The sequence below is a fragment of the Elephantulus edwardii genome, unplaced genomic scaffold (assembly GCF_000299155.1).
Source record: "Elephantulus edwardii isolate Elephantulus edwardi_28Jun2011 unplaced genomic scaffold, EleEdw1.0 scaffold00280, whole genome shotgun sequence".
Lineage (NCBI taxonomy): Eukaryota > Metazoa > Chordata > Mammalia > Macroscelidea > Macroscelididae > Elephantulus > Elephantulus edwardii.
In genome coordinates this window covers 1804728-1829417 of record NW_006400030.1, presented here as the reverse complement: position 1 = coordinate 1829417, position 24690 = coordinate 1804728, and the positions used below count along the sequence as shown (strand labels likewise).

The window sequence follows — 24690 nt, the reverse complement described above, 5'->3', positions numbered from 1 at the left end:
ATTTCATACCTGACATCCTTGTTGGTTGGTACTTCAAAGAGTCTTCCTGTCTAGAGGAATAGATTACAAATAACACCAGGGAGGTACTCACTCCTTAGACTAACCAAGGTCAAAAGAATAGTATTTCACCTAGGGCATTGCACTGCTAACCCAAAGGATTCACCTCTCTGGTGAGTCATATCTACTAGTCACTCTGTGGGGGAAGGATGGATAATTTCCTTTGTTGTGATTTACGGCCTCCAAAAATCCACTGGAGGGTCGGTTATGATTCACTTCCCTCTCAATGGCAAGGAAAGAGATCTAAAGCACCAAAGGTAGGAAGAGGAAGAGGAGGACTAACAAAAATGAAACTTTGGAAGAGAAAGTAGGAAAAGAGTCGTTACATTGTGGATATTGTAATTAATATTACAAAACACGTGTATGAATGACTACGTTAAAAGTCAATATGTTCTGTAACTTTTCATGGAAATCACATTTTTTTTTTAAAAAATAAAAAGACCAGGCTTCCAGTCTGCTTGAAACTGTTAGAATCCCCAAGATCAGCCCTTAGTTTTTGAGCCTAGAACTGAAATCACCTCTGCGGCACATACAACTTTCAGACAGATAGGCCTTAAGATGAGCATTAACACTAGGGAGCCACACATTCCTTAAATAATCAACCAACGCAAAACCAAGAAAGCTCTTGTGGCTTAGCTATAGGAAGTTGAACTGCTCTCTCAGAGGTGAATCCTCTTTAATATTCTGACTCTACCAGCAGCTTTGTGGGGGAGAAAGATACACAATCTCCTCCTGTGCATGTTACAGTCTTTCAAAAGCCCGCTGGAAGGTCTGCTATTAGTCTGTTCTGACTCAGTTGCAAGGAGTTTAGTGAGTTATTAAAGATGAAAAGGCGTCATTTACCCAGGATTAAAGTTCAGATTGGAGGAGGAGGTGTGACATTGGGATTAATGTAAACAACAACAAAAAATCACAGAGAGGAAGTAGAGTTCTGTTGCATTGGGGGTATTGTTATTAATGATCTAAAATAAAATATGCATAAGTGGATGAATGTAAAACCAATGAGCTTTGTAAACATCCACTTAAAATATAATAAAAAGAAAGAAGAAAAAAAATCAAATGAACAGGAAGTAAATCAGCAATTTCTTAAGTTCAAAGAGGCTTAATAATATACATGGAATTGTAGTCTTTGAAATAGTGGTGGGAGGGTAAAAAGAAAGAGGGGAAAATTTTGAAGTCAAGACAATAAAAAAATTGTCCAAGTTTGATGAAAATTATAAACCAACAGATGAAAGAGGTTCAAGGAACTCAAAACAAAGACACATTAAGAAAACTATGTTCATAGAAGCATTATTCCCCACTGTGAGATCATGGAAACAGCCCAAATGTCCAACTACAACTGAATGTTGTTATTGTTGTTATGTGCCGTTGAGTCGCTTGCGACTCATAGCGACCCATGTACAACAGCTCTAAACTCTGCTCTGTCCTGTGCCAATCTCACTGTCTCCGACACACTCATCCCGATTGCCCCAGTCACCGAATCACTTCATCTCCCAAAGGGCCTTCCCCTCCTGCGCCTGCCCTCCACCCTCCCAAGAATGATGTCCTTCTCCAAGGACCGGTCTCTCTTTACAACATGACCAAAGTATGTCAGACGAAGCCTCAGAATCCTTGCCTCCAAGGAGCAGCCTGGTTTAACCCTCTCTAGGATGAATCTGTTTTCTTATCAGTCCATGGCACCCTCAGCACTCTTCTCCAACACCAAAGCTCAAAAGCATTAATTCCCCTTCTATCCTCCCTGGTCATTGTTCAGCTCTCTGACGCATAACAAATGATTCCAAAGACTATGGCCTGTACCAGACGCACCTTAGTCTCCAGAGACACACAATGGAGCTGAGTACCAAGGATGTTGATAGTGGCCAAATAAGATGAAATTGTTGAAAGTTTCAAGCTTTTCTCTATCATGAGATAGATCTTCAGTTCAGTGGTGAGGATTATTGGCTTCTTGATGTTGAGATGCAGTTCATAGCATATTCAATACCAATATCAAGACTCAAAGGCATTGTTCTTTTTCCTTATTCATTGTCCAACTTTAGATATTATAGGAAGCAATTGAAAATACCAAGGCTGTAATCAAGTGCATCTTAGTCTTTAAAATGACATCCTTGCTCTTTAGAACTCTGGAGATGTCCTTGACAGATTTCTTCACTATAACAGGCCTTGCTAACAAGGATATAGCTATTGAGACCTATTTAAAGTGCCATCTGTGGCTTAGCTGTTTCAGACATGGTATCAATAGAACATAAAATATAGCTAGCTAAGGAATACTGGTACTCAGTGACTGATACTGCAAATGCTTTTTTCTGAATTCTAACCTCAGAAAAGAGCCATCCACTGTTTGTTTTCATGGAAAAATAAGCTTAATTTCCTTTTAGTATATTATAATAGAGTTACTTGAAAATAAAGGAATAAATGGATCATTTATAGCAGGCAAAATCTAATACTATACTAGCGTCTTGAGATAGACGTCAGATAAGACAATAATAATCTTTTTTTTTACATTAACAACTATATATTATTCTATTTTTTTGCTTTCTTTTTCATATGTAAAAAGTAATTTCATTTGCTGCTGTTCCCCCCCCACACACACACAATTACGTACATTTTATTTACTTATTTTTATTTTATACTGGTTTATTTACAAAGTGTGAATATATTGTTTTTCACACTGGATCTTTCCTATTTCCTTCACATATACACTTGATCAATTGTGCAACCCTATGATTACCACCACCACCACCCACAGCCCATCCTCACCACTCTGCTTCCACCCTCCTCCCACTTGGATCCTCATACTCGTTCTATAATAATGGTCTTATACACAGTATTTGTCTTTGTGGAACTGAGTTAGTTCACTCAATCAAATCTCTCCAGTCCCTCCCAAGTTAGGTAGGAATTTACAAAATTATTGCTCCTGCGTGCTGTGTAGTATTCCACCGTGTGAATGTACCATAATTTCTCAATCCATTCAATTGTGTTTGGACATTTGGGCTGTTTCCATATTCTTGTGATGGTGAATAATGCTGCTATGAAAATTGGTGAATAAGTCTCCATTTGTGCCTCAGTTCTTATTCTCTCAGGGTACATTCCAAGCAGTAGAATAGCTGGGTCATATATAATGTCTATGTTCAGCTTTTTGAGGAAGCTCCAAACTGCCTTCCAGAGTAGTTGTACCATTTTACAATCCCATCAACAAGGTATCAGAGTTCCTATCTCACCACATCCTCGCCAACATTTATTACCTGCTATCCTGTTACATTTTGTCACTGTTACTGGGGCAAGATGGTATCTCATTGTGGTTTTGATATGCATCTCTCTTATTGCCAGTGATCTGGAGCATTTCTTCATGTGTCTGTCAGCTATTCAGATATTTTCCTCTGTGAAAATTCTTTCCTTGTCTCTTGCCCATTTTGTAATTGTATTATCAGTCTTCTTCTTGTGGAGGCCCAGGATTATTCTCTTAACTTTTGACTTTTGACAGGATACTCTTGTCGAAATAGTATTGCCAAATGTTTGTTCCCAGTCAGTAGGTTTTCTTTTTACCCTGTTGGAAAAATTTTTGATGTGCACAGGTATTTAACCTTTAGAAGGTCCCATTCATCAATTTTATCCTATTCATATTGTGCATTTCTGGGTGTATTTGGCAGTCTCTTTATACCATAGACTAGGCCTTCTAAGGTTAATCCAAATTTGTCTCTTATGAACTTTATGGTTTGGGGCTTTACTCCCAGGTCTCTGATCTACCTTGAATTGGTTTTTGTGTATGGTGTGAGATGTAAATCCTGTTTCTGCTTTCTGCAGGTAGCAGAATCATTTTGCCAGCACCATTTGTTGAATAGATTGATAGGTTTTATTTCTTTGTTGAATATCAGTTGACCATAGATAGCTGGGTCTGTTTCTCAGTTCTCAATTGTGTTCCACTGATCTATGTGTCTATCATTGGACCAGTACCATGATGTTTTGGTTACTACTGCTATGCCTTCCACTTCATTTTTCTTTTTCAGAAGTGTATTGTTTATTCGGGGTCTCTTTCCTCTTCTAATAAACGTGACAATTTCCTTTTCAATCTCCTTTAAAAATGAATCTTGTATTTGTATGGGGATTGTGTTGAACATGTAGATTGCTTTTGGTAATATTGTCATTTTCACAATAGACAATAATCATCATTTGGTTACAGTTTATCAGAATCCAGAGATGGTGATGCCGAGTTGCTTTGGGAATCTGGCCACATAAGATGGACACATGAAGACCTACATGTCTGGTACCTGAGTAACTTTACCCTCAGGACCCTTGTCCTACTAAAAGATTGTTCATGACTATTTTGGATTTGGTAGAATTATGGAAGGGAAGTTAGCCTTCAAATATGAAAGGGAGTGGCCTGTGATATAGAGAATTACGCAATATTGCCCTTTTAGCTACACAGTCTTTCTGGGCAGGACTTTAAAATCAGGTACTTGTGGGTCCACAAAGGGGATTAGACTGTTTGCCTTTGATACACATAAGTTGTTTTAAACCTATGAAGTGTAAGGTTATATGTCACTGACTGGGTCATGATTTCCAGTGGTTTAGTAGTTATATAACTATGTAATGTGGCAGTTATACAATTATTTCATTGTCCTCCATTTTTGTGAAGTGTTGTGAAAAAATAAGCTAGCTGATCCATTTTAAACTCAAACACAGGATGGTATTCCCATTACTAACTTGTTAAGTACCTACAACATTTACTCAGATAAGCAATATGTTTCTTTGTTCTGCAGAAGGCAGACACTTTAAGGAAATAAAATAGCCAGATTAAGGAGTACATTTTAGTCATCTACTAATCAGAAATTGTCCCAATAACCTGAGGCTGTGTTTAGTTAAAACAGGAGTTGATAGCCTTTATGATCTCTGATAAGTCACTTCTTATGTTATTTTATAGGTGCCCTGATGGAACAGAGGCTAACTAAGCACTGAGATGCTAACCTGAAAGTTCAAGATTGGAACCTATTCAGGGGATCTTCAGCGGAAAGACATTGCAATCTGTTTCCATAAGATAACAGCCTAGAAAACCTGTGGGAAGGTTCCACTCTGTCACTCAGGTTCACTATGAGTCAGCTTAAACTGGACGACACCCGCCAACAACAGCATATGACTCTGTGTGCTCATCTGAAAAAGAGATCTTCCAACATGTCCTAATAGAAATAGATGTGAGATTATTTTGAAAACACAAGTCCTAAACAACTGTCTACTGGTGTACTTGAATGTTTACTTGATAAAAAGAAATGTGGTTGAAGACAAAGTCAAATATTTTATGCTTTCCTGTAGCTATTAGGAATGAAAAGAATTTTCCTTGTTTTCTTGCAGTCACCTATTGACATGTCCCTTGTTCCTGTGGCCCCTCCCTTTTCCTGAGTGGAAAAAGCAGAAGCTTCATTATATGTGCTGTCTCATATAAGGAATGCCACCACAGGGGGCTCTGGTGGCCTAGTTAGTGGTAAGAGGCTGTGCGGCAACCCGAAGGCATGCAGTTTGAATCCACCAGCTGCTCTGAAGGGAAAAGAAAGATGGACAAACTCTTCCCATGTGATTAACTGCCTCTGCAAACCAACTGGAGGGTCAGCTATGGGTCAATTCTGACTCGAAGGCACAAGGTAATTCTTTTTTCTATATGGGGTCACTATGTGTTGAAATTGGCACTTATAAACAATACAAATTTATAAAATGTTCTTCAAAAACAAAAATAATTCAGGCATACAGTGTGAAAAGTAATTTTTTCTTTCATATGTTAATTCCTATTTACTAATCAATTTAAACTATAGTAAGTATGCTAATGAGTCCTGGTGGCATAGTGCATTCTGTGTTGTGCTGGTAACTAAAAGGCCATTGATTCAAATTCACTAGATGTTCCATTGAGAAAACTTAGCAGGATCTTCTTGTCCCAGAAACCAATCAAGGATCACTAAAAGGAAGCCTATTTTGGTTTTGGTGTGGTTTGTTGTTGTTGTTGTTTTTAATACAAAAGAATATGCATCCCTAATGAACTCACATAATGGACAGCACAGAACCGCAAAATCAGAGACAATATCAAAAACAGTAGGAGGATAGTCCTATAGAACATGCTTCTTGAAGATCAGGTAGCTGGCTGGGAAGGCAGGGCTGTGCTAAGGAAGCTTCCATTGCTGGGACATGGAGCTGGATACTGAAAGACCATTGGAGTGATGTAGAGAATAAATTACCCTTTCTGCTGATTACATGTCTGATTACATGCTGATTGTGATTACATGTCTGATTATTTATGAGAAGCTACAACCTTCAGGAAACTGTACACATTGATCAATAGTGTCAGAGTGCCTGGTAAGCAGTAACAACGGAGAATGGACTTGGGCATGGGCCAGGTTAGGAAGAGCTGGGCAACCAAGGAAGTGTGCACATTATCAAAAAGGAGATAAAGATGCATTGCAGAGGTAGGGGGGTTTTATCTGGAATATATAAGTAGCTGGCATCCATTCAATTAGAAACACTGAGGAGACTGATCTTCTCTATTCACCACTGGGTCTTTCATTTATCTTTTTAATGCCCTTTCAGTGTCAGTTACATTTGTGACAAGAGTATGGAGCTGTTTTTGTTAGGTGCCATCAAGTCCACTGTGACTCTTCACCATCTCTGACATACTTCTTATGATTGCTGTTGTTATATACTATCCGGCCAGAACCTACTCAATATTATTATTATCAGCCACCATTTCAACTCCCAATTCATGGTGACCCCATGTACAATAGCACAAAGCTCAGCCCAGACTTGCACTGTCACTTTCATGGCTTGTGGATCATACCATTGTGACCTGTGGGCTTTCACCAGCTAATTTTTAGAAGCATATACCTTAGCCTGCCTTCTTAGTCTTAAAGGTTTGTCTGGAATCTGTTCAGCATTATAGCAACATGCCAACCACTACTGGCAGACTGGTGATAGCTGCACATGAGGTACACTGGCCAGGATTTTAAATTGAGGCTCTCACAACAAAGCCAAGAATTTTATCAACGAACCACCAATATATCTGCAACAAGTAGGTTTGTTGTTTGCGCTGTCAAGTTGCCTGAAAATCATAGCGACCCTATGTCCAACAGCTCTGAACCTGCTCTATCCCGAGCCAATGTTACTGTCTCTGATACACCTAGCGCCATTACAATAGTCACTGAGTCAATCCATCTCATCAAGGGTCTTCCTCGCTTCTGCTATCCCTCCACTCTCCCAAGCATAATGTCCTTGTTCAAGGACTGGTCCCTCCTTGCAATATGCCCAAACTATGTCAGATGAAGTTTCAGAATCCTTGCCACCAAGGAGCAGCCTGATTTCACCCTCTCCAGGGCAAACATGTTTGTTGTCCTAACACCACAGTTCAAAGACATCAATTCTCCTTCTATCATCCCTAATCATTGTTCAGCTTTCTGATATGTAGCACGTAATTACCAAGACCATGGCTGGATCAGGCGCATCTTAGTCTCCAGAGTGACATTGTTGCTCTTCAGTACTCTGGAGAGGTTCCTGACAACAGACATTCCCAATTAAATTTGTCTTTTGATTTCCTGGCTGCTGGTACCAAGAATGTTGATTGTGGAGCCAAGCTAACTAAAGCTGTTAACCATCTCAATCTCTTAATCATCTATCAGGCTATCAGCTGGCCTAGTGGTGAGAACCATTGTTTTTTTTTTATGTTGAGCTTCAATCTATATTGAAGACTGCAGTCCTTGACTTTCTGCAGCAAGTGCTTCAGGTCCTCCTTAGTTTCAGCAAGCAAGGTTGTGTCATCTGCATAACAGAGGTTGCTGGTGAGTCTTTCTCCAATCTTTGTGCTACATTCCTCCTCATACAACACAGCTTCCCGGATGACCTGTTCTGCATATATGTTGAAAAAGTATGGAGATAGGATACATCTCTGACATACATCCTTCCCAGTTTTAAACCATACAGTGTTTCATTGCTCTGTTCTGATGACTACATCCTGGTCCAAGTATAGGTTTTGCATTAGCACAATCAAATGTTCTGAGATTCTCATTCTTCTCAGAGTCAACCACAGTTTGTGTGATTCATACAGTCAAAGGCCTTTGCATAGTCAATGAAATACAGACAGACATTCCTCTGGTACTCTGCTTTCAGTCAAGGTTCCTCTAACATTGTTGTTATGTGTCATCGAGTCGTTTGCGACTCATAGCGACCCTATATACAACAGCCCTAAACCCTGCTCTATCCTGTGCCAATCGCACTGCCTCTGACACACCCATCCCGACTGCCCTAGTCACTGAATCAATCCACCTCATAGAGGGTCTTCCCCACCTGCGCTGTCCCTCCACCCTACCAAGCATGATGTCCCTCTCCAAGGACCTGTCTCTCCTTACAACATGTCCAAAGTATGTCAGATGAAGCCCAGAATCCTTGCCTCCAAGGAGTAGCCTGGTTTAACCCTCTCAAAGATGAATCTGTTTGTTTTCTTGGCAGTCCATGGTACATTCAATACTCTTCTCCAGCACCACAGCTCAAAGGCATCAATTCTCCTTCTATTCTCCCTAGTCATTTTCCAACTCTCTGATGCATAACAAGTGATTGCAAAGACCATGGCCTGTACCAGGCACACTTTAGTCTCCAGAGAGACACCATTGCTCATGAGTACTTTAGAGAGGTCCCTAACAGTAGACTTTCCCATCGCGATACTTTTTTTATTTCCTGGCTGCTTGTGCCAAGAGTGTTGACCGTGGAGCTGAGCAAACTGAAGCTGTGAACAATCTCAATCTCTTCGCCATCCATCCTGATGCTACCAATAGGTCCAGTGGTGAGAATCTTTGTCTTCTTTACATTGAGCCTCAGTCCATACTGAAGGCTGCAGTCCTTGACCCTCTGCAGCAAGTGCATGAGGTCCTCCTCAGTTTCGGCAAGCAGGGTTGTGTCATCTGCATAACGCAGATTGTAAGTAGATCTTCCACCAATCCTGACATCACACTTCTCCTCATAGAGCCCAACCTCTCGGATAATCTGTTTTGCATACAGGTTGAAAAGGTATGGAGATAGGACACATCCCTGGCGTACACCTTTCCCAATTTTGAACCATGCAGTGTTACTCTGCTCTGTTCTGACGACTGCCTCTTGGTCCAAGTATAGGTTTCACATTAGCACGATTAAATGTTCTGGGATTTCCATTCTTCTCAGAGTCAGCCACAGTTCGTTATGATCCACACAGTCAAACGCCTTTGCATAATCAATGAAACACAGATAGACATTCTTCTGGTATTCTCTGCTTTCAGCCAAGATCCATCTAACATCAGCCACAATATCCCTAGTACCACGACCCCTTCTAAACCCAGCCTGGACTTCCGGCAGTTCTCTGCTGATGTGCTGTTCCAGTCATTTTTGGACAATCTTCAGTAAAATCTTGCTTGCATGTGAAATCAATGATATTGTTCTGTAGTTTCTGCACTCAGTTGGGTCACTCTTCTTTGGAATGGGAACAAAATATACATCTCTTCCAGTCAGTTGGCCATTAGCTAAAATGTATCTAGTTCCACAACCTCTTCTAAACCCAGACTGCACATTTGGTAGTTCCCTTTTGATGAGCTGTTGCAGTTGTTTTTGGATAATTGTCAGCAGAATCTTGCTTGCACGTGATGTTAATGATACTGTTCAATAATATCCATACTCTTGTCAGGTCACCTTTCTTTGAAACAGGAACAAATACAAATCTCTTCCAGTCAGTTGGCCAGGTAATTGTCCTCCAGATTTCTTGGCACAGCTTGGTGGGCACATTCAGGGCAGCATCTGTTTGTTAAAATATGTCAATTGCTATGCTGTCAATTCCTGGAGCCCTGGTTTGTTTGGTTTTTTTTTGCCAATTCCTTCAAAACAGCTTACCTTCTTACTTCATCATCACAGACTCTTGCTCATACGTTGTTTCATGAAATTCTTCTATGTCAGACAATTCTTTTTGTAAAGTACCTCTGTATACTACTTCCACCTTTTTTTAATGCTTCCTGGATCATTTCCTATTTTGCCCAAAGTATCCTTAAGTATTACAACTCAAGGCTTGAATTTATTCTTCATTTTCTTCAGCTTAAGAAATGTCAAGTGAATCTGGCCCTTCTGATTTTCTGACTCCAGCTCTTTATACATTTTATTACAATATTTTACTTTGTCTCCTCGTGCTACACTTTGAACTCTTCTGTTCAACTCCTGAGGAATATAGATTAAATTCAAATTTGATAATTTTTCTCTAATAAGCATGTAAGCAAGTCCCCCAAAGATTCCTGTGTTCAGGCAGAAAAATATATGTGGAAGCAGTTTGTGAGCAATATGTCTCAAAATGCTAGTTATGATTGTTGCTGTTCTGTGCCATTGAAACACAACAGACCCACAGTTGACCCTCCAGCAGGCTTTCAAAGGCAATTATTAATTGCATGGGAGGAGACTGCACATTCTTCTCTCGCTAAGCAGCTGATGGATTCGAACCATGTGTCTTCAGGATTGCAGCTCAGTTTCTTGCCACTAAGCCACAAGATCCCCCTGTGGTTATGATTAGTATTCTCTATTTTGTGTCTAACTGCTTTGAACAGAGAAATGATCACAAAGGCCGCACTGCCAATTAATTTTGAAAATTGAAAGACTATTACAAATCTGGCATAACACTCTTAAGGAAGTAAACATTATTATTATGACTAGAGCAATTAAAAAAATAGAATGCCATGCATAACCATGAATTTGGTAAAAAGACATAACAGAAAGCAAAAAGACAGCTTGCAAACTGGAATCTTACCCGAACCCTGAGGGTCAACGGTAACCCACAAATCATCAAGAGAGTAGAAAGACTGGCTTGACGAAGTCTAGGGGAAAATTAATAATGCTCTGTTTCTCCAGTGATCCTTTCCCCCAAGGGGAAATGAACTTGGCACGCGGCTGCATTCCACAGAGCCCTTCTTCTGCTGGACCTGGCAGGATTGGAGGCACTGTCAGACACACCATCACACAGCAGTGCAAGTGTGGTAGTTTTCCCCAGGCCATCCCATATAGCTGGCTCCATTCAACTATCAAAATATAAATAGTTACACAGATGGGTTGACTCAGGGACTGGAGAAATGGAATCAGGTCTGTTGGAAATGGTGAGACTGGCTCAGGATAGGGCAGGTTTTGGAGCTGATGTGCCTAGGGTCGTTATGAGTCACAGGCAATTTGATGACACATAACAACAACATTGGCATTTGCTAGTCTCCATTGTGATAGCCTGAAGTCGGCATGCAGTAAGTTTCCATTGTTTTTGCCAGGAAATTGGTTCCGCCTCACAATAACCCCCATGTATCACCCAGAGCAGCACTGCTCCATAGGGTGTTCTTGTCTATAAATGTTGTGGAAAAACATCTCTAGGTCTTTCTTCTGTGGTTTTGCTGAGCAAGTTCAAACCACTATCATTTTGTTTAGGAGTCAAGTACGTGTGCCACCTGGGGCCCATTAGGTCTCACCTTGTTTTGTGTAGGGAGGTCTGGTGGTGTAGTGAATAGGGAGATGCACTGCTAATCCAAAAGCAGAACCTCTCTGGTGATTTGAATCCAGCAGCAGTTCTGAGGAAGAAAGATGGGCAGTCTCCTTCCATTGTGCTCTACAGCCTTAGAAACTCAAAGGAGATCTTTATGGGCTGTGACTCCACAAAGAGTAAATTTTATTTTTTCATTTCCAACCCCCGCTGACTTATTTCTCCTTCATTTACATAAATTCACTGCCTTCTAAGGTTTCTATTTAATATTTTGAGTTGTGTCATTTGATCCCACATAAATAGTTATTTAGAAATCACAGTATGCTTGGGAGACATTTTTTATTAGAGAGCTCTGGTGACTGAGTGGGTGAGGAGTTGTGCTACTAGGCCAAAGACAGTTCAAATCCATCAGCTATTCTCAGTAGAAAGACGGGCCATATCTTCCCATTTACAGACTTCTGAGTCACAGACTCTGAAAACCTGTTGGAGGGTCAGCTGTGAATTGGTTCTGACCCGTCAGCAATGAGCTGACTTTTGGGAGACGTTTTACTGTTTCTGTTGTTATTCTGTGTACCATCAAGTTGACTGAGATTCACAGTGACCCTATGAACAACTGATAGGAACTTCGCCTTATCGTTTGCCATCCTCCCCATACATTTGATCCCATTGTTACCGTCACTGTGCCGGTCCACCTTGTTGAGAGCCTCCCTCTCAGATATTCCACTTCCTTCTCCAACGTTTGACCCCCCCTTGAAAAGCATGCCCAACAGATGAATCTCCACCATCCTTGCCTCCAAGGAGCACTCTGGTTGCACTTTTCCCAAGAGAAACTTGTTTGTTCCTTTGTTTCTTTTTGTTTTGTTCTTTTGGCATTCCAAGAAATAGTCAATACTCTCTGCCAACATCCTAACTCAAAGAAATTTATTCTTCCGTTATCCTTAAGTGCAACTTTTTGGTATGCAACAAATAAGAAAAAAAAATCATGACTTGCATCAGACACACCTTAATTTTTAAACTGACATCCTTATACTTCAGGACTATGGAGAGGTTCTTGACAGAAGATTCTCCCAATGCAATATATTTTTTCATTTATTTACTCCTGGTACCAAGGATGTAGATTGTGAATCCAAGTAAGATGAAACAGTTGACAACTTCAATCTTCTCTCCATCCATCATGGTGCCTATTGGGCCAGTGGTGAAGAGTTTTATTTTCTTGATATTGAGATGTAATCTACGTCAAAGGTAGTATTTTTAAATATTCTGTAGCAAGCACTTCAAGTTCTCCTTGTGTTCTGCAAGCAAGATTGTGTAATCTGTGTAAGTCAGGTTGTTGTTGAGTGTTCCTCGGAACCTAATGCCACATTTTTCTTCATAAGGTCTGGTTTCTCAAATGATTTATCCAGCATACTTACTGAAGAGTTATGGAGAAAGGATACAGCCTAGATGCACACCTTTCTAGATTTAGTATCCATTCTAGATGTAAACTTTCTAGATGTAGTATCCTTTCTAAATGTAGTATCCTTTGCTCTGCTTGAAAAATATAGATTTCGAATAAGCATGATTAAACATTCTGGAATTCCCATTTTTCACAGTATTAACCATTTTTAAAATTGTGATACACATAGTTAAATGCCTTTGAATAATCAAGAAAACATAAGTATCTGTCTTTCTGGTATTCTCTGTTTTCAGCTAAGATCCATCTGCCATCAGCAAAGATAATTAATATTCATGCTATGGCCTCTTTTGATTCCTGTGCCTAATTCAGGTGAAATCCATTGTGTATAGTGTGCATTTATATTTCTTATTAAAGGTATTTGTGACAAATAAATCATTGATTGTACAGAATACTATCATTCTATCTCCAGTCTCATTTCTGTCACCATTTTCTGACTACTGATCCTTCTTCCCTATTTTCAACTTTGGCATTTCAGTAACCTATTATTATTATTATTGCATCTTTTTTGTTCACACTATGAAAAATATGGAATGCTTCATGAATTTGTGTGTCATCCTCGTGCAGAAGCCATGCTAATCTTCCGATTGTTTCAATATTAGTCTATGTGCTGCCGAAGCAAGCACTATTATTAATGCATCCTGATAGCATGTTCAATCATTCAAAAGTTGGTAGAAATCTTCTATTTCCTTCTCTTTGGCTTTTTGGCTCTTGTTGGTGTATATATTTGATTGATAGTGGTATTCATTGGACTTCCTAGTATGTATACGTACATCACTCTGTCACTCACAACATTGTATTTCAAGATGGATCTAGAAATTACTTTTTTAACTATGAAAGCAACCCCATTTTCCCTCACCTTTTCATCTCCGGCACAGTAGATCATATGATTGTCTGATTCAAAATGTCCCGTGCCAATCCACCTCATTTCACCAATACCTAGTATGTCAATATTTATGCATTAGGATTGGAGAAAGACTCAATAATAAACTTCATTATGCAGATGACACAACTTTACTTGCTGAAATTGAGGAGGACCAGAGGTATTTGCTGCAGAAGGTCACAGACTGCATCCTTCAACATGGATTGATGCTCACCATCAAGAAAACAAAGATTCTCACCACTGGGCCAACTGGCAGCATTATGATAGATGGTGAAAAGATTGAGATTGTTAACAGCTTCAGTTTGCTTGAATCCACAATCAACACTCTAGGTACCAGCAGCCAAAAAATCAAAAGATAAATTTAATTGGGAAAGTCTGCTGCCAGGATCCTCTCCAGAGGGCTGAAGAACAAAGATGTCAGTTTGAAGACTAAGGTGCATCTGATCCAGGCCATAGTCTTCATAATTACTTGCTATGTATCAGAAAGCTGGACAATGACTAGGGATGATAGAAGGAGAATTGATTCCTTTGAGCTGTGGTGCTGAAGAAGAGTACTGAATAAGTCATGGACTGCTAGGAAAGTAAACAGGTTCATCCTAGAGAGGATGGTATTTATGAAGAAGAATGTGGCATCAGGTTGGAGGAAGACCCATCAATAATTTGTTTCATGTAGATGATACAATCTTGCTCACCAAAACTGAGGAGGACTTGAAACATTTTCTGTAGAAGGTCAAAGACAGAAGTCTTCAATATGGATTGCATCTCAACATCAAGAAAACAAATCTTGTCACCACCAGGTCAATTGGCAGCATTATAATAGATGTTAACGAGATTGAGATTTTTAACAATTTCATCTTGCTCAGATCCACAATTAATATTCTTGGCACCAGTAGTCAGGAAATCAAAAGATGAGCTGCATTTAGGAAAGTTTACTGTCAGAGCATCTCCAGAGTTCTAAAGAGCAATGATGTCAGTCTAGAGACTAAGGTATATGATCCAGGCCATAGTCTTCTCCATCACTTGTTATGCTTCAGAGAGCTTTACAATGACTAAGGATGACAGAAGAAGAATTGATGCCTTTGAATTGTGGTGCTAGAAAAGAGTGTTAAACATACCACAGACTGCCAAGAGTAAAAACAGATTTGTCCTGGAGAGGGTGAAATCAGGTTGCTCCTTGGAGGCAAAGATTTTTGAAGCTCTGTCTGACACACTTTGGGCATGTTGCCAGGAGGGACCAGTCCTTGGAGAAGGACCTCATGCTTGGAAGGGTGGAGGACAGCACAGGACAAGAAGACCCTGGATGAGTTGGACTAACATAGTGATTATGGCAATGGGGCAAGTATGTCAGAGACAGTGAGATTGGCTCAAGATAGGGCATGGTTCACAGCTATTCATAGGGTTGCTATGAGTCATAGTCAACTCTACAGCACATAAAAACAGCTATAATGATAGTCATAGGGAGCTCTGGTAGTCCAGTGGGTAAGGAGGTGCACTGCCAACCCAAAGGGAAGCAGTTTGAATCCACTAGCTACTCTGAGGCAGAAAAATGGCCAGTCTCCTCCTTTGCAATCAACAGTCTTTGAAAACCATCTGGAAGGTCAGCTGTGAGTCACGTCCTACTCAAGAATACAAAGTATAACAGTAGTTATGGTGTTTAATCCTTAACCAGCCTGGAAAATTTGAAAGAGAAAAAAAAGATTTCCACATATAGAAAAAATAAAATAGGATCTATGCCTCACATTATTTATAAAAACAAATTTTAAATAGATAAAGAACCCAGATAAATAAAATTCTTAGAAAGACAAGCAGGGCAAGATCCCCAGGCCTAACTTTTAATGATAGATCATCTAATAAAATGTCAAAACAACAAAAAGACAAAGATAAATAAGTAGGTTGTTGTGTTGTTGTTTATTGCTCTCGAGTTAGGAGGTACCTACTTATGTTCATAGGGTTGCTTTGAGTCATGCTCAACTCAGTGGCAGTATGGCACTTTCTCAAAAAGTTGCAAATAGAAATACCATTTGACCCAGCAATTCCACTACTGGGAATTTACCCTAAAGAAACCATAACCGCCACCCAAGCAGATATATGCACACCCATGTTTACCACGGCTTTGTTCACAATAGCAAAGAGTGGGAAACAACCTAAGTGCCCATCAACACATGAATGGCTAGAGAAGCTGTGGTATATTCACACAATGGAATACTACGTTGCACTGAAAAACAGAAAACTCATGAAATATTATACAAAATGGATAACACTGGAGGATATTGTGCTGAGTGAAATGTCTCAGTCACAAAAGGACAAATATTGCATAGGGCTACTGTTGTACAATGGGACTGACATCGGGGTTCAGGGAAGACAGAGCAGGAAGGGATGAATGATGTATACTGCACTGAAACAGATGAGGGAGAGAATAGTTTAAAAGGGATATGTGATTGGGTATTGCCATGACAGGAGTTCAGAATGAAGGCTGCACAGTGGAGTGGACCTGGGGAAGAGAGGATTGTATAATAATGAAAGAACTTTTACTTTTCAAAGAGAAGAGCGAACTGGGTGGGGGGAGGGTGGGCAGGGAGAAAAACAACAAGGAATGAATGGAAATCCAAAGTCTCTGTAAATATTCATTAAAATTAATTAACAAAATTAAATGGGTTTCTAAAACTTCATCTTAAGAGTAAGAGAATCAAGTGACATATGTATGTTCAGCCCAGGAACAAAGTCAACAAAGATGATTATCAGAAGTCTTCTGTGTGTTCAGTTTGTCCTCCCCAACCTCCACATACTTACAAGTGTTCAAGGGATAATAGACTGCAGCAGTAGTCTGGAACAGTCAGAAGTGCATTTTTATTAAAATGTCTCTGTTTGACATTAAAAGCCCAACTGGGCAGCTTGAAAGCCTGTGCCCCTGATTCCAACACAGGGGGTTTGATAATGGAGTACAAACAAGTTAATTCACACAGCTGAATCAGCCTTCACCTGTGAATGGAAGAATGGGAGAGGGCACCACCCTGTGGATGGTGTAGGCAGCTTCTGAGGTTCCTAAAGTTTCTGTTGCAGTATTAGGAACAGAAGACATTTCTGAAGGGAGAGTCTGCAAAAGAGGAGGGGCTCCTGAGTGTGGCCCTCTCCTCTCCTGGCTTTGCCCTGGGCTGCTGCCGCCCTCTGTCAGTCTGTCCTCCGTCTGAACGCAGGATGACTGAGTGGCTTGTGCGTCTACAGCATATCAGTGGTTCCCACGAAATCAAGTCCCAGCAGAGTGAGGTGACTCGCATCCTGGACGGGAAGCGTATTCAGTACCAGCTAGCGGACATCTCCCTGGACAACGCCTTACGAGAAGAGATGCGAGCCTTGGCCGGCAACCCCAAGACCACCCCGCCCCAGATTGTCAACGGGGGACCAGTATTGTGGGGATTATGATCTGTCTGTGGAGGCCGTGGAACAAAACACCCTGCAATGAAGTTGGCCTGAGCCAAGCCCATCATGGTTCTCCCGCTGAACTCCATCACCACATTCCCCCAGACCTCACCCGGCCATGAAGGACCCTGTGACCAGCTTCCTTTCATTCCTCACCGTCTGACCATAGAACCCTTTTCCCCCCAACTGCTACCTTTTCTCCCCTAGTAGTTGCCCTCTCTCCTCCATTCAAAGGCAACATTCCTTACCCGCTAGTCTTAAGCAAAACCCCCAGCACTGGTGGTCCCGGCCAGACCCTGAGGCTGCCATCCTGCCTGACTATGGCTGACAGGCACCTTTGTGGTGTCATCAGCCAGAGCCCTGCCAAAGGACCCACAGTCCTTGTCCTAGGAACAACCAGAGACAATGAAATATTGCATTCCATTCCATTGGAGAAAAAAGAAATAGAGGAGGGTGTTAAATTGTGGCATCACCACAGTTGGTGTAAGCCAATGTGGTTACTTATCACATCAGTTCTGCCTATGGACCTTGTTCTGTACAGAACATACAAAATCCTTAGTATTATTAGTCTATTATTAATCATAGAATAATGTGTGATAAATATAATGATAAGTTGCTTAAACATAATATTCTTAGATTACTTGAAAACTAATGACAAGACTGGTTTGTAAAATCCTCACAACTGAACTGATAAACAGTATCATGATAAATATTGAGAAATTGTTAAACTTGTCAAGGATTTCATTTTGCTTGGGTATACAATCTATGTTTCTAGAAGCAGCAACCAAGAAAGCAAGCATTGTCTTTATTGCATTAGATAAATCTGCTACAAAAGACCCTTTTAAAGTGTTAAAAAAGCACAAGTGTCACTTTTGAAGGCTAAAGTGCATCTGACCCAAGATAGTGCATCTTCAATAGCTTCATATGCATGCAAACCTGGACAATGAATAAAGAAGACCACAAAAGAAATTGATGTATCTGAATTACAGTTCTAGCAAAGAATATGAAATATACCATGGACTGCCGGAAGAAAGTATATACCTGTCTTGAAGGAAGTACAGCCAGAATACTCTTTAGAAATGATGATAAAACTTTGTCTCATATGCTTTGGAAATGTTATCAGGAGGAATCAGGCCCTGGAGAAGGACATCATGGTTAGTAAGGTCCAGGGTTAGTGACAGAGGAAAACATTCAACTTGATGGATCCACACAGCCCCTACAACAATGGGCTCAAACATAGAAAAGATTGTGAGATGGCACAGGACCAGGCAGCTTTGTTCTGGTGCACATAAGGTCTCTGTAAGTTGGAAATGACTTGACAGCATGTAACAACAACCACTGCCTGTCTGTGTCTGTGTCTGTGTCTGTGTCTGTGTCTGTGTCTGTGTCTGTGTCTGTGTCTGTGTCTGTGTCTGTGTCTGTGTAAGAACGAAGGAACTTTGGCTCTGTCTTTGGAGAACTCTAACACACTCTTCAAGACCTCCATCCATAACACTGAAAACCCAAATCCCTGGTGCTGAGTGAGTTCTGACTCACAGTGACCCTCCACTAGTTTCCAAAGCTGGAAATCTTTACAGGAGACTGCCCATCTTTCTGGAGAAAGAGCTGGTGGTATCAAACCACTGACCTTTTAGTTAAGAGTCCAATGCATTTTCTATTACACTACCCAGGACTTCTTATATAAACTTTCATCAAGTCAAGTGAAGTCATTGCTGTGGAGTCAAAATTGTCTCATAGCTGACCCTTTAGCAGGTTTTCAGAGGCTGAAGATTACACAAGAGGAGAATGGCTATCTTTCTCCCTCAGAGCATCCAGTAGATTTGCATTTCTTGACTTCAGGTTGGCAGTGCAACTCCTTATCCACTAGGCCAGTAGAGCTCCTTACAAGAAAAAAAAAATCCAGCAGACCAAATATTCCCAACCTAGAGGTTCACCTTTGTCTCTGACTGACTTTGTTGGACTGATTTGCAGGGAACTGATTTAGGGGACTGTAGGGCCAACACTCATTGACTTAAAATCAAATCAGCCTCCAGACTTGTTCTGCTGGGGGACATTGTACTTTTATTTTTTATTTTTCCTTTAGGTCAAATGTGCCATATTTTACACTGATGCCTTGTTTGTTTCCTTGTGTCTGGTTTCCTGTTTTCACTCCTAGATTAAAATTCAATTTCCTGTCATGCTCTCCTCAAATCTGAAGATTAAAATCTGAACTTCAGTCCACTAGCCAGGTTCCTGCTGACAGGCATTTCTGAAGCACTCTGGAGATTCTGGTTATTTATTTGCTGCAACTGGACAGTCTGATGTTGCCTACTGTCAACCCAATCTGGTGGAAATGTCCTCTTGGGGATGGGAGCTTTTAACCTTCTTCTGTTCAGTCCATCACAGGTGCTAATGGAACCATGATTAGAATCCTAAACCCAACACAAATTCCACCAAAAGGAGACAGATGAGGATAAATGAAAATAGTGAACTAGTAATTGAATTATGTTTCCAAGAAAGATATGCTGACGTTCCAACTCGCGTACCTCTGAACTTGATCTTGTTTGAGTACATGTTATCAGTTAAATGAATGTAGTTGCACAGGCATAGAGGCAGATGCTAATCTCTTTTGAATGCTGTCTTAAAATAAGGGGAAGATAGATAGAGGCAGACATGGAGCAACTGGTGGAATCAAACTATGGACCTTCTTTTTTCTTTTTCTTTCTTTTTTTCCCCCTGAGAGCTAGGAAGTTCAATTTATTGGTGCACAGGCTAACACAGGGCAGTGCTAACCAAGGTCTTCACAAATGTAGGGCCTGCCACTTGTCCAAGGGGCCACGGTTGGTTATGTATTTCACTCCACAACCATCTGGAATAAGACCTTTTTGAGCCACTATGTTTTCAAATTCATCAGCATTAAACTTCGTGAAGCCCCACTTCTTGGAGATATGGATCTTCTGGTGCCCAGGGAACTTGAACATGACTCTGCAGAGGGCTTCAATCACATGCTCCTTGTTCTGAAGCTTACTATGGATGGACATAATGACCTGGCCGATGTGGACCTTGGTCACTGGGGTTTTCCAAAGGCACCTTGCATACCTGTCTGGAGTCTGTCAGTCCCAGCGCAGGACAACATCTTGTTGATGCGAATTACATGGAAAGGATACAGCCACACTTTAATCTGAAAACCATCCTTGCCACAACTTTTTACCATGTATTTGTTGGCACAAGTACGAGCAGCCTCTAGGGCTTCTGAAGAGAGCTGTCCATATTCATCAGACACCATGTGGCCACAAAGTGGGAACTCATCCACTTTTGCCTTCTTTTGACCCAAGTCAAAGATGCGGATCTTGGCATCACCAGGCGGGGCGGCGGCCCATGGCAACAGTGGGATCTTTGCAGCGCTCAAGGAAAAGAGAGCCATGGACCTTTTAATTAGCAGTTTAACACTAAACCACTGCTCCAACAAAGTTCATAACCACTATCTTTTAGGAATATGAAAATCAAAGGTTAGAGAACAATCATACACTGGGCACAATCAGAGCAAGGAGGACGGATCCAGTTCAGAGGTCCAAGACGCACTGCAGAGACCTGTAGCAGAAAAAAACAGAGCTGAGCTGTAAGCGAGAGGAATGGAGGCTGCTCTGAAGATGCTTCCTTTTTAAAGCCAAAGTCTATTTTGCTTAAAAATGCTCAAGAGAGTTTAAAGACATCCAGGTTTAACAAAGCTATTCGTGAGCTGGTACCTATCTGTGCTGGTCCCATTGCTTCAGCTTCAACTGCATATTGGTTCTTTTGACGCGCTGGAGTCTCACAGTGTGAATGGACATTTCATATGTGTTTCTATGGTCCTTAAAACCTATTAGGGAAGTAATGGCCAAAACAGTCCTTCCCACATCAGTCAGTGATACTCCTATCCAGAAAATTCATACTCCAAATTAACAAAGACATTCCAGACAGCGAAATTACAAACCCATCTATTTCTATGTGAAATTGTTGCACCACTTTTGCCTGCCACCTGGCCCAACAGTTATCCTGAGCCAGATTCATGATGATACTTTTCCTGGTAGTAAATGCAACTTTAACAAACAACTGGAAGAGCAAACCACCTTTCAAGATGAAAATGAAGATACTTCTTTTGAAGAGAAGCATTGTGGTTTTTTCCCTAAAGAGAGACTGTTTGTCTTGAAATTTCAGAGAACTCCTGACCTTATGCTTCTCATTAACCTTCAATTATCAACTAAGCTCATTCAAACGCCAGCCCTCCATGGATGTGCACACAAGACAAGGTCAGAGTGACAACAGTGGACAAAAACTTAGGGATCATCTAGTTGAAGAGGCAATAACTGGTCACCACGGACACCTTGGGGATGTGGCATAGTCTGCTGTAAAACTAATTTAAGACATTTTTTGAAAACTCTGAAAATAATGTCCATACTAAAGCGTTGCTGTTGAGTTAAATCTGACTCTTAGCAAAGGGAAGAGTAAAATTGTCCCATAGAGTATCTGAAGCTGTAAATCTTGCCAGGAGCTGCCTGCCACATGTTTCTCCTGTGAAGCAGAGCCAACTATTCACTCATCAGTCAAATGCTTAACCAACTGTGCCACAAGGGCTCCCATTAAAACAATGCATTCCATCCAATATGTTAGGCCCACCAGCTGACACCTATCTGTTTCAGAATGAGAAGTACAGGCTAGGTCCCTGGAAGCCCACCCTCCTGAGGCCAGGACTTATGTTACTGGGGAATGGAGGTGCAGAGCTGAAAGCAGGCACAAATTAGATGTCAGAGTGCGAGGTCTTGACTTCAGTATTGTCAGAAGTCATCTGGCCCCAGAGAAAATTTTTATCTGGCTCCTCTGTGCATCCCCCAGCACTCTGTTTGGGATTGCAAATGCTTTTAGGCTTCAAGTTTGTTTATTTCTTAATTAAAGGCATTCCATTCACCCATCCCAAGCAAGAGAGCTTACGTAAGGTGCTGGAGGGTTTTATGTAGAGATTTTCAGATATGACAGTGACGTATAAATCCACCCACTGCACAGAGATGATTCTGACTCATGGTGATCCATTGTTGTTGTTAGGTGCCATTAACTACAACTATTAGCAACTCTACTAACAGTAGCTCTGAACCCTGCCCTATCTTGAGCCATTCTCACTGTCTCTTTGCTTTTTATCACTCTGGAGAGGTCCCTGACAGAAGATTTTCCCAATGCAATTCATCTTTTGATTTCCTGACTGCTAGTGCCAAGAGTGTTGACTGTGGACCTGAGCAAAATGAAATTGTTAACAACCTCAATCTCCTCTTCATCTATCATGATGCTGCCAATTGGCCTGGTGGTAAGACTCTTTCTAAACCTGCTCTGTATGATTTCTAAGGCTATAAATCTTTATAGGAAGAGATTACCACATCTTTCTCCCCGGAGGCAGCTAACCACTCACTTTTTAGTTAACAGCTGAGCACGTAAATATTGTGCTGTTGTGAACTACTATAAGTTGTAGTCCACTCAACAGATGCTAACAACAGTAAATCTTTATTGGAGGAGACTATTTATCTTGCTGTTGCTCTCTTCCTGGATGAGATCCGTGATGTCATCCCACAACTCACCTGGTCTTTGTTCATCAGTGTTCAACGCTTCAAAGCTATTCTTATGTTGATCTTTAAATTCAGGTAGGCTAGACTCAAGAACATATTTCATTCTCATGGGCTTGTTTTCATTTTCTTCAGCTTCCATTTGAACTTCCACATGAGTAACTGATGGTCTGTTCCACAGTCAGCATCTAGTCTGGTTTTGACTGCTGATATTGAGCTTCTTCAACAATTCCTTCCACAGGTGTAGCCTGATTCCTGCGCAGTCTATCAGGTGAGGTTCATGTATAAAGTCACAATTTGTGTTTGTTTGTTTTTTTTAAAAAGGATTTGTGCTGAATAAATCATTGAATGTACACGATTCAATGTTTATATTTCCAGCTTTGTTTCTTTCACCAAGTCTGTACTTTCCAACTACCTATCTTTCTTCATTGTTTCCAACTTTTGCATTCTAATCACCAGTTATCTTTAACACATTTTAGTTGCATGTTTGGTCAATTTTGGACTGCAAAATTTGATAAAAATCTTCAGTGTGCTCCTGTCTGGCATTACCAGTGTATATATTTGGATAATAGTCATATTAACAAACAGGTCCTCCTTATATGTGTATGGATAATATCTTAATACTCAAAACATTGTTGTTCAGGACAGACCTGGAAATTGTCTTTATAACTATGACTGCAACACCATTCTTCCTGGTTTTTGTTCCTAGCACAGTATACCATGTGATTCAAAGCAGCCAAAACCAGTCCATCTCATTTCACTAATGTCCAGCCTGCTAATGTTCATGTGTTCCATTTGATTCTTCACAACTTCCAGTTTTCCAACATTCATACTCTGTGCATTCCATGTTCCAGCTATAAAAAGATGTTTGCAGCTCTTTCTCTTCATGTTTATTAACTTTCAGTCTGGGCTCTACTTCTAATACTATAACTATCCATGTTCTTATATTGTTCATAGGATTCTTCGGAGCCTTGTTGTTTCAGAAATGGATAGACCATCCTGCTTCCTAGTCTGTCATAATCTGAGAGCAAAACTAAAACCTGTTCACCACAGGTGACCCCTCTGGCTTTTGCCACACTGGTGACACAGCTTTTAACATCACAACAACCCACAAGTACAGCAGACTGACAGTGCTGTGCTAATTAGAACCACGGCATACAATGGAAGGTAATTCTCTTTCTGATAGTTCTTAAGAAAGGTCCTTGTCTTAGAGCTTTTATTCCAGGACTGTAGTCCCATGACTTTGTCTCCTTTTCTGAAGACATATTGCACTGGGAAACTCTGTAGTAGGGTTCTCTCCAAATTACTGAGGGACTTCTCCAAATTATTGAAGAGTAATGATGTTAGTTTGAGGACTAAGGTACGCCTGATTCAGATGGTCTTTACAGACACTTTCTATGCATCCTGCTTGGAAAGGTGGAAGGATGGTGAAGGAGAGAAAGATCCTTAACTAGGTAGATTGACATAGTGATTGTAGCAGTGGGCTTCAGTGTGTAAGAGATTGTGAGGTTAGCACAGGATAGGACAGGGTTCAGATCTCTTGTTCATAGGGTTGCTAAGAGTCATGCTCGACAGCATCTAACAACAACACAACAATTTATGTTTCTCCCCTAGAGCAGCTGGTGAATTAAAACTATTGATCTATTTGATAGCAGGCCAATACCTTACACACTATGCCATCAGAGCTTCTTCACAATGGAATCCCATAAATGCCAAGGGCAGAACTTGTGGGAGGCACAGCCTTGCCTTTCTTTCGGCTGTGCAACTCGCTAGGACTGTTGTTGTTGTTATGTGCCATCGAGTCGCTTGTGACTCATAGCGACCCTAT

General features: G+C 40.8%; 2 pseudogenes; one reads left to right on the top strand and one right to left on the bottom strand.

Annotated features, from left to right (window-relative positions):
- Window positions 1–17073: 17073 nt before the first annotated feature.
- On the top strand, window positions 17074–17338 carry LOC102864153 (annotated as a pseudogene).
- A 2737-nt stretch (window positions 17339–20075) lies between these two features.
- Window positions 20076–20698, bottom strand: LOC102863748 (annotated as a pseudogene).
- Between the last annotated feature and the right edge of the window lie 3992 nt (window positions 20699–24690).